This window comes from Taudactylus pleione, unplaced genomic scaffold, assembly GCF_031769625.1.
Source record: "Taudactylus pleione unplaced genomic scaffold, aTauple2 ptg001573l, whole genome shotgun sequence".
NCBI classification, from domain to species: Eukaryota; Metazoa; Chordata; class Amphibia; order Anura; family Myobatrachidae; genus Taudactylus; species Taudactylus pleione.
This window is the reverse complement of record NW_028285970.1, coordinates 7008706-7018952: the sequence shown is the minus strand read 5'-3', so window position 1 is coordinate 7018952 and position 10247 is coordinate 7008706. Positions and strand designations below refer to the sequence as shown.

General features: G+C 44.2%; 1 long non-coding RNA gene across 1 annotated transcript; it reads right to left on the bottom strand.

Moving 5' to 3' along the window:
* Positions 1 to 340: 340 nt before the first annotated feature.
* Positions 341 to 5908, bottom strand: LOC148442318 (uncharacterized). Its single transcript, XR_015875826.1, has 3 exons — positions 5873 to 5908; positions 4121 to 4279; positions 341 to 584 (listed from the first exon to the last, which is right to left on the bottom strand). It is a non-coding gene; the product is annotated as an uncharacterized LOC148442318 (long non-coding RNA).
* Between the last annotated feature and the right edge of the window lie 4339 nt (positions 5909 to 10247).

Genomic DNA, 10247 nt, shown 5'->3' with positions numbered 1-10247 from the left:
AAAACGAATCACTGCACACTGCTCTTTCGTGCAAACCACAAGTGGGGCAGCCATTTTTACTTGCACTGCAGTCACTAATGAACTGACTTACGTTCAAACCTGCACAGCAGTGACTGGGGAGACACTGACCTAGTACAGAAAGCGTTGATAAGACCAACAGAAGTTTAATATAACTGGAGTGCTGATCATTTTTGACTCACCCTCGTATATAAAAAACATTTTGCCACTTACTGAATCCAGGTGCCCCTTATCAAAGTAGCAACAATATAGAAATGGCACTCAGGATCCAAGTAATGAAATAATGTGTATTTAAAACCATCATTCCAAGGCCATCCCAGCCTTTTCATAAATGTTACAAAGCGTATAAAACACCCACTTTATATAGAGCCCCACCAGCATGCACGGAACTCTAGGTAGAGAAGACTCTGCCTACATGACTCAGAAATGACATGTATGCAGGTGGCACAGGCAGTGTAGCCACGGATACTTGCAGGTTCGCTCTCCTCAGGGAAAATTACGTCTCCACAGAAACAAGCCCACTTGCATCCACAAAGCCATGCTGTTTCTTCATCACATTGGCAGATCTGAAATTAAAAATAATATATATATAATATACATACAGTATATATCTATATCAGATGTCCTGACTGAGTCATCAATGCCCAAATCTCTGGACTTAGAAACATGAAAATCGGCAAGTATATTTATGACGTAGGTGACCACTAAGAGGATTTTTTTTTTTTAATTTGTCTCCCAAGGGAGTGAAAAGGGCTAAAATGTTCCCTTCCACTGTCCTGACTGATTGACTCATGGTGTCTGAATATGAAATGTGCTACAGCCACAAACTGTCATCCCAAGTGCTGCCAAACATCACTGGCAGCTGGTGCGGCTCCCCTATTTGAATAGTGAGGGAAGGGAATGTGTTACTACAGAGGTGAGAGATGAAAATGTGTTACTAAATAGTTTTGAGTGAGGGATTGTATTTCTACACAAGTGAGGGAGGGGAATGCTGAATTGTTAAAACAAGGGTGAGGGAGTGGAATGTGTTAGTACACAGGAGGGGAAGGTAATGTCTCCTTCAAACCATATATCCAGCACCTTTCGCAGTCCTGTCATTTCCATCTCAAATATATTTCCAAGATATGACCCTATCTCACCCAGGATGCTACTAAAACGCTCATACAGTCACTGGTCATCTCCGGATTGAACTACTATAACCGATCTTACCTTCACAACTCTCATCTCTTCTCCAGTCTTTCCTCGGTGCTGCTGCTTGGCTCATCTTCCACTCAAAACGTTCTACATCTGCCTCTACTCCTACACGCTCTCCACTGCCCCCCCCCCCCTCCCCATCAGAACCCAATTCAAGGTTCTTACACTAGCTTAGAAAGCCCATTCCTCTTCCATTTACATCTTTTACCTCATCTCCCTTCTCTCTCCTGTCTGCCCTCTTTGTTCAACAAATGCACGCCGCCTCTCATGCCAACTAATTACTTCCTCCCACTCCCGCCTCCAAGATTTTGCCCGTGCTGCTCCCCCACCTTTGGAACTGTCTCCCTCTCCCCATCAGACTCTCCACCTCTCTGCAATCCTTCAAACGGGCTCTGAAGATCCACTACACCATGAAAGCCTTCCAGTTCTCATCCTGCTGCTACATGCTCCTTCCTCATCTAAGCGCTTATGAACAGAGCCTCTACCCTCTTCTGCTTTACTTTATTTTCATCTACTCCTTACTTCCCACTATGGCACCTAACACTTGGTTGCTTATGCTGTTGCTATTTGGGTCTTATGTTCACTAATGTAGCAATGTATATTATCCATGTCATTGTTCTGCACTGTATTGTATTGTAAGACTGGTCACTTATTTGTTTATGTACTTTGTAAGGTGCTGTGGAACACTTGTGGCATCATATAAATAAATGATAATAATAATCTCTTACTATAGCAGTGATGCATTACTATAAAGGTGAAGGTTTAAAGTGTTATTGGAGTGGTGAGATGGAAATGGAAACTGTAAATACCTAAGGTATACCAGAGTGACACTGGGTACATCTGCTAGTCTCATATGTACTGTTGTCTCATCCAATCCCTGACTTCCCCATACATACTCGGAGACCATATCCTTGCAGCTAGACATCTCATAGCAGTCAACTAAAAGCAGCTGGACCCACCTTCTATCCCCGCTATAATCAACAAAATATGGCAAATATATGCACACGAGCACATTACTAGTATACTGCATGGCTGTCCGCCTCATCCAAAGTATGGGATGCTGGGCTAACTTCCTATTGAACACCGCACATAACTACTCTTTCTTTAGCTTGCCCCATATAACTGATGTGACCTCCAGAGGTCCTCCACCACCACTGTCCTGTAATAACACTCATGGTATACACCAATTCCTTCCTTTCCTGGTCTTCAGCTATCATTTCACACCTTGTAGTATAATCTCTCAACAGCTCCTTGTGGTTCCAATTACTTTGATCACTTAATGCTGCCCATCCACTAGGTGATTTTGACAGGTGATTGTATGATAACGACATTGTTATCATACAATCAATGCAAATCGGGCAGTAAACTGTTAAAAACGACCAGCGATGCACGTGCCCGCTGCTCATTTTTTAACCTCTATCATCGCCCGAAAATGACTGTCAACCTGACGACAGCCGTCAGGTTGCCATGTTCGGGGATGATTGATCTGCATACACTGAATGTTCAGTGTATGCACTTCACCCCTAGGGGGATGACGGCACGATTATGATGTTGTAATCGTGCCGTCGTCCCCGCATCTAATAGTGGATGGGCAGCATAAGTTTTTACTTTGTGCCTCGATATATGTTTCATGTTAGTTCTATATGTTGAATCCACTAATATTCAATTGTTGCCTTAAACCTTTTGCATGTTGTCCTATTGTCTGTTGTCCTTTTACATAGTCCATATTTTATATCACACCCACTCTGTTTGCATTCACGGAATGTCCTGTTTAGTCAGTGGGAGTATGGGGATAGGTTGCTATATTTATAAAGAAGTCTTGCTAAGTGAGATGGGGTGGGTTGATGGCTAGTTATGGGAGTAGGGAGGCGGATAGGGTTAAATATATAAAGAAGTCTTGCTCAGTGATTGTGGAGAGGGGTAGTTGGCTGGTTATGGGAGGCGTATAGATTGCTAAATATATAAAGAAGTCTTGCGCAGTGATTGTGGAGAGGGGTAGTTGGCTGGTTATGGAGAGAAGAGAATGGGATAATTGCTAAATATATAAAGAAGTCTTGCTCAGTGAGTATGGAGGGTGTTAGATGACTGTACATACATGTATACCCCTCTCAAATAATTTCTCATATTCTCTATTAGCCTCCATAAGGTTACCATCCTTTCTATTTTCTGTGAAATATATATTTTATCTACTGTATAGAGAACACCTATAGAGCACCAGACACTGCACTGAGCTCCCTGAAACCGCAACAAAAAGTGAATTCCAAACATGAAAAAAAAATCTCATTATTTTGTCTGTGACTATTTTTTTTGGTAACTTTTTTCCACTAAATCCACTTCCAGGCTGTTCCAGAGTCCAGGCATTATAATTACAACCAAAGACTGTTTTAATTACAGTGAGCAGGCACCACCAGCTGACAGCAAGAGCTTTCTTCTACTGAAAGAAACCGCTAATAAAATCTGCAGGACTTTTGAGCCCTCCAAAGATCAAACCCTCACTGCAGTTTGTTGCTGTAATCTATGGAGGTTGGTCAAATAAGAATATATCGGCCTGTAACAATTATCTACACCTCTAACCGATCTGGAAAATGTGAATTTTGCACGTGAGCACAGACATAAATGAGACAGCCCATTTTATAAGTGCCGTAACAGTGCTTTAATGCCCTCTGTGCCGCCTTGCCCTCTTTGCACATGATGTTGCGCATAGGGGTTGGGGCCAGTCAGCACCTGGAATCGCTGCAGAGTGTGGAGTGGCTGTAGCATCCAAAGGACCTAGTATGGGCCTGATGCAAGTGCAGATATTAATGATTTTGACTGCCAGTGTAAAATTAATCGGCGCCACTGGTTTCCACACACACGATCCCCCGCATTACATGAAAATATACTGTTAGAATAAAGCAGTGAAACATACTTCCGCGGCTGCTGGCAACTATAGCCACCTTGCGTGTGACTGAATCAGCCCCATAGTTTGGCTGTGTCCACCTTCTGGACTGAAGTTCTCCAGTTAGTAGATTTCTCTCATTTTCTTGTCTACTTGCCAAAGGTCTGTTAGCTCTGTCTGGTCCAGCAGCTGAAAATTTAAAGCGGTAGTAGAGTAAGTCACCAAAAAGAGGTGTCTGGTCATCAAGATAGCTGGTACAATGTTTAAAAAGGATTAGAGACATATTTGTAAGAAAAAATATATATATTTCCCCCTCTTCTGCAATTTTTAACCAACCCTAGCCCTGTCAGCCTAGGCTGCTAGTTAAAAAACCGAGTGTGGGGTCACTCTGAATTTTCCACTAGCAGCATTGGGCACTATTACAGGGAGACATGCAGCGTGGTATCCTGCCTCCATAATGCCCAACCAGCCCCTGGCCAGTCCGCTCAGGGCTGTGTTCCCAAGGAAATAAATCAGCGCAGAGCACTAGGGCTCTTCCCACACCTGACTAACGATGGGTGTGAGGTAATAAATGGTTTAATATTATAAAATTGTTTTCCGACTGCCACACTACACGTCCCAACCAGCTCTGTCATGCACAATTTTATTGGCTACCAGGGCATGCTGGCACATAGAGAACTCAGAGTCCGCTGGGAGCTGCAGTACACCTGTAAAAAATATTAAATGACACAGATGGGATGTAGTCAGCATCCTGGCGTGAAGGATGCCGGATCTCAAAATACCGGCGCCGGGAACCCCGACAGCGTTAGGATCCCAGCTCCAGTGTCTTGACCGCCAGTATCCCAAAAGTAATGGTGCATACAGACGGTCAGATCTGCTAGATCATCGATTACGATATGAATGATTTCATTTACAATTTCTGACTATATAAATTAATATCATCCAAATCTGACTGCAAACACAGTCGATTTCAGATATCGTTATCTGACATGCAGGCACGTGCATCGTTCATCAATGCATGCCAAACTTCAACGATATGAACGATGTAATGATTTCTACAATCGTTATCGTTCATATCTTCCAGAAAATCTGACCATGTGTACCCTCCATAAGTATCGGGGGTTAGGTTTAGGTTGCAGGAAGGGGGAGGTTAATTTTAGGCACCAGAGAGAGGTAGGGGTATGGATTAGCGTTGGGGTACTTACCTGGTAGTGCCTGGATTCTGACTGTCGGGATGCCGCCATCGGTTTTCTGACTGGCAGCAGCTCGACTGCCGGGATCCCATACCCAACCCGACAGAGACACACCAAAGAAAAATGTATTTGATTAAACAAACACTTGTGTGTTATTAGATACAGAGTGTCCAAACCAGAATTTCAACAGGTGCTGAATGTTGACAGAATGTTAACATACACAGGAAATGGGAGGGGCTGGGCTGCACATCCTAATATTAAACATGATAATAGTTGCTACCATGCTGAGACCAGTAGTTCTACAGCAAAAAGGAGAGGGGGGGGGGGGGAGGAGCAGGTGCACACTATAAGCACTAAGAATACAAATGATCAAAATATCTATAATAGACTGCAATCATTAACATGGTTTTAAATGTAAGGTTTCTTAGTACATGTTTGGGCAAAGATGTTTGCCCACCTACCACGTCACGGTGAACCTTATACAGGTAGGTCCCTAACATCTCTAATACTAACACACTAATTAATTTATCTAGGTCTTGCCTATCATAGAGCCCATTAGATGTGTGTACTGCAATGCAAGGACCCATACCATTTAAAATCACCTGGGGCAGGCAGGAAGAGTGCTAGCCCAAAGAAGGGGTCTCACCTTCAGAATGTACCTTAAATACACACACACAGGAAATGGGAGGGGCTGGGCTGCACATCCTAATATTAAACATGATAATAGGTGCTACCATGCTGAGACCAGTAGTTCTACAGCAAAAAGGAGAGGGGGGGGGAGGAGCAGGTGCACACTATAAGCACTAAGAATACAAATGATCAAAATATCTATAATAGACTGCAATAATTAACATGGTTTTAAATGTAAGGTTTCTTAGTACATGTTTGGCCAAAGATGTTTGCCCACCTACCACGTCACGGTGAACCTTATACAGGTGGGTCCCTAACATAGCGCTGGGAAGTTGGTCCCGGAGCTATTCAATTCAGCAAGCTGTTTAGTCCGACACTTACAATTTAAGTCGAAGAATGACTTAACATGGGTCACGAGAACCGTCAGCCACTGACTAAAGTGCCGGCCGAGAGGCTGTTACCGCCGAGCTAAGCCTGAAAACTCAGGAGGGTGCGAGAAGAAATAATTTAGTCTAACTAACAGCATGCTGAATTGAAAAGCTCAGAGACAAACTTCATGGCGCTATTCAACTCCCGCTAAATTGCATCTCCCCCTATGAGTGTTAACTCGTTTTTCTTAAAACATCTATATCTATAAACCCTGATTGCAATCTTGAGTGTAATATACACTTAATGTATAAAAATGGGAAGGAATGTAAGTGTTCATACAATATAAATAGAAAATTGTGTACCATGATCTGAATTGACAAGGGGAAAATATGTGATCCAAAGCACCGCTGAGTGACAGTGTTACCCACAGAACATACAGTAATTCCGAGGTCATAAATTATTATGGGGTGCAGGTTTTAATATAATTATTCACTAAAATGTTTATATATATTATAGTCAAACAGGTGGGCACACACATGATGAAAAACAACCCAATAGCCTGGGGTGAGAGCAATGAGCCTAGATTAGGGCAGCCAATCCATAATCCAAATTTAGAAAAGGGTCTTTTTTTTTTTTTTTTTTTTTTTTAAGAAAGAGCTATTCTTATTGTAGAAAAGACATCAGTGCAGGGTCGACTTTGCAGTCACCATCCGTGACCTTCTTCTAGACACAAAACTCACCTAAAGACAAGACAGCACATACACCACTGTGCACTAACCTCCCTTATATACCTAGGGGCGACCAACCCAACCCCCCTCTCGGAAATGTAACTGGAAGTGACATCATACAGGCTAAACCTATTGTGGTGAGAGGGGTGGTCTGTCACCTAAATTGTCCACATTCTGGTGGGATCAGCTTCCTCCAAGGGAGTGGAAAACAAGCCCTGCACATTCTGTAGCTGCAGTATAAGTTTGGAACTCTGGGTTTTTTGGGCTGCACAGCTCAAAGTGGAATTATGGAATTCTGTGTTTTCCAGGTTGCCCAGAGCCAGCAGGAAATCAGCAGCAGAGGGAGAGTTTAAAATGTATTCACCTAGTCTTCCACGCACTGAAACTGAATAGCGGCCAGTGAGTTGTCTCAAGTGACTGTAGTGCTAGGGACCAAGGGCTTTGCTGGGATATCATGGGCGATTGTAAGCACGAGGAGTGCTGGGACCTTTTCTGTTCAATTTTTTGTATGTACCTGTGTTTCCAGGCCCATGCCTGAGTATGCTGTTCCTCAGTGTCTGCTGTCAGTAAAAAGACACTGTGTAATCACCGGAAATCTGCTGACCCAGTCCTTATTTCAAGTACCCATTTTACATATGGTGGCCCTTAATGGGAAACTTGCGCTACTGAGTCGCTGCACAAATGCCAGACGCCTCCAGGCGTGGCCAAGGGTTTGAAGCAAAAACATTCCGGTATATGTGAGTAAAGCATGCTTCACCTGATGACTGAGCAGAGCTCACATAACGAGGTTTAATTAAGCACTGCATTGCTGAAAGAGAAAAAACTTTTTTTCTCCTATGTTCTGTTTAACACCTGCATTGTTGAAAAAAACTTTTGTCTCTGCTGTGCTGAACTTAGTTGACTGTGCATTGCTAAAGATCAGTGGCTTATCTAGGGGCAGTTGAGCAAGGCTCGTGCCCTGGGTGCCATCGGACTGGCAGCGCAGGGGGGGGTGTCGCTGGCCCCGTTCCAGGACACTGGTCAGTGTAGTGCGGACAGCACTACACAGTAACAAACATGCCAGCATCGGGTAGTACACCACTACTGGGAGCACTGCATTAGCGGGACCACTACTGGGGGCACTGCATAGGGGGGACCACTACTGGGGGCACTGTAGAAGGGGAACTACTGGGAGCAGTGCATAGTGGGGGCACTACATAGGGGGACCACTGCTAGCAGCACTGTATAAGGGGCATTACTGGGTCACTGCATAAGTGGTACTACTGGGGGCACTTTATAAGTGGCACTACTAGGGACACTTTATAAAGGGTGCACTACTGGGGGCACTGTATAAGGGGCACTACTACAGGGTGAGTTGTATAAGGGGACATTGCAAGAGGGGCAATACTCCTTGGGGCATTACGGTGCATATGGAAAGGAATGTTCCCAGAGTGACGAGAAACGTGTTGCCACACCCCAATTTTCAGTGACCTCGCCTCTTGTTGCATGTGACCACACACACTTTCAGAGGGCACCTTTGGCTTACGCACCTACTTGGAGGGGGGGGGGGTTCTGTTTTTTAATTTGCCTGAGCTCCAAGTACTCTAGTTACACCACTGCTAAATATCTATTTGTTTTGGTAAATACTGGCTTGTCATTGCTCTTATTTAAAACCGCAAAAGTTCTTACATACATCTCCCACTGTAAAAATGGAGGAAGTTTCTTGTACTATAGTAAATTTGCTAGCTCCCATCAAAAGACAGGAGCAAATGTTACAATTAATGATCCAATCAATGGGCACCACAACTACAGGGCATCTGAAGAAAATGTCCGCTTCAGATGACCGAGAGGTGTTGTTAATATTTGAGAGGGTGGCATAGTGATTAAAATGGCCAGTGGCTACTTGAGCTGATAGGCTTGCCCCCTATCTTACTGGTGAGGCTCAGAAAGCATATATTGATCTATCCTCTGCTGATGCTGAGAAATATGACTCAGTTAAAAGTGCCACTCTGGCCTGGTCAGGTCTCACTCCTTCTGGGAAAGCACTGCGCTTCCATGAATAGGTCCTATTACCAGGGGTCCCAATTCGGAAGCAGGTTGCAGAACTTGCCAGACAGAGGCGAAGTTGGCTCCAGCCAGAAGACCGCACTGCGCTCAGATTGTAGAGACAGTGGTTATTGACCAGTGTATAGGAACCATAGGGTGGAATATGCAGCACTGGGTTATACACGCTGATCCTCAGAATTTAGAGGAATTAAGTACAGTATTGGAGCGGTATGAGACTGCAGGAAATATGACATAGATGCCAGAAAAGAAACAAGGGAATGGGCAACCCATTAAGATGGCACCCCATTGGTCTGTTACCCTGACTATCACTCCTCAAGGAAACACTGCTGGAGATATCAGAGTCATTTTTTATGAGTGTGGAGAGCCAGGTCATGTAAGGTGGGTCTATCTCAGAAAAACAAAGCCTATGGAGTGTGGGGATGCTAGTATGGGCACTATGTACCCCTGGTTTCCAGACCCCCATTAATGTGGGAAACTTACTGAATATCTGAGAACTCCCAGCTATTATAGACTCAGGGAGTGAGCTAACCCTGATCTCAGAGTCTCTACTGTCCAGGTCAGTGGAAAAGGTACCAGGGTTAGTTAAAGTACTCTGTGTTCAAGGATGAACAGAAAACTTCTCTCAGGTGCAAGTGAGCCTCACCATAAAGGAGCGCACTTATGAGGTGGTCGCCATGGTTGGTCCTAAGCTCCCCTATCCTATGATATTGAGACGCAATTTCCCAAGATTTGATGAGCTCTTAAAGGAACCACAGAGACAATGCATCTCCAAGGCCCTACCTCGGAAAAGGGAGAAGAGTGGAAAAGAACGGCCAGTCCTCTTTGGTCTGACTAACCAATATTAAATGAGGATGGCCCCCGTCCGGGTTGGGATGTGCTGTCAGCTGACATATACCTGCGAAGTTTTGCCCGAGATCAACAAAATGTTGTTGCCCTCAGAAATGTCATGTCTAGTGTCATAGAAGGAATCACGGCTGAAGTAAAAAGATTCTGCCAATGGTGTCCCATGTGCCAGAAGACCAGCCCAAGGCCTCATTTGAGGGTATCACAAGTGCCAATGCCTATTGCTGTGGTACCATTTGACTGCATTGCAATGGATCTTGTTGGTCCACTGGAAAAATCAAAGTAATGGCAGAGCTATGTAAGAAGTTAGGAATAGTACGTCTGCATACCTCAGTTTAGCACGCACAG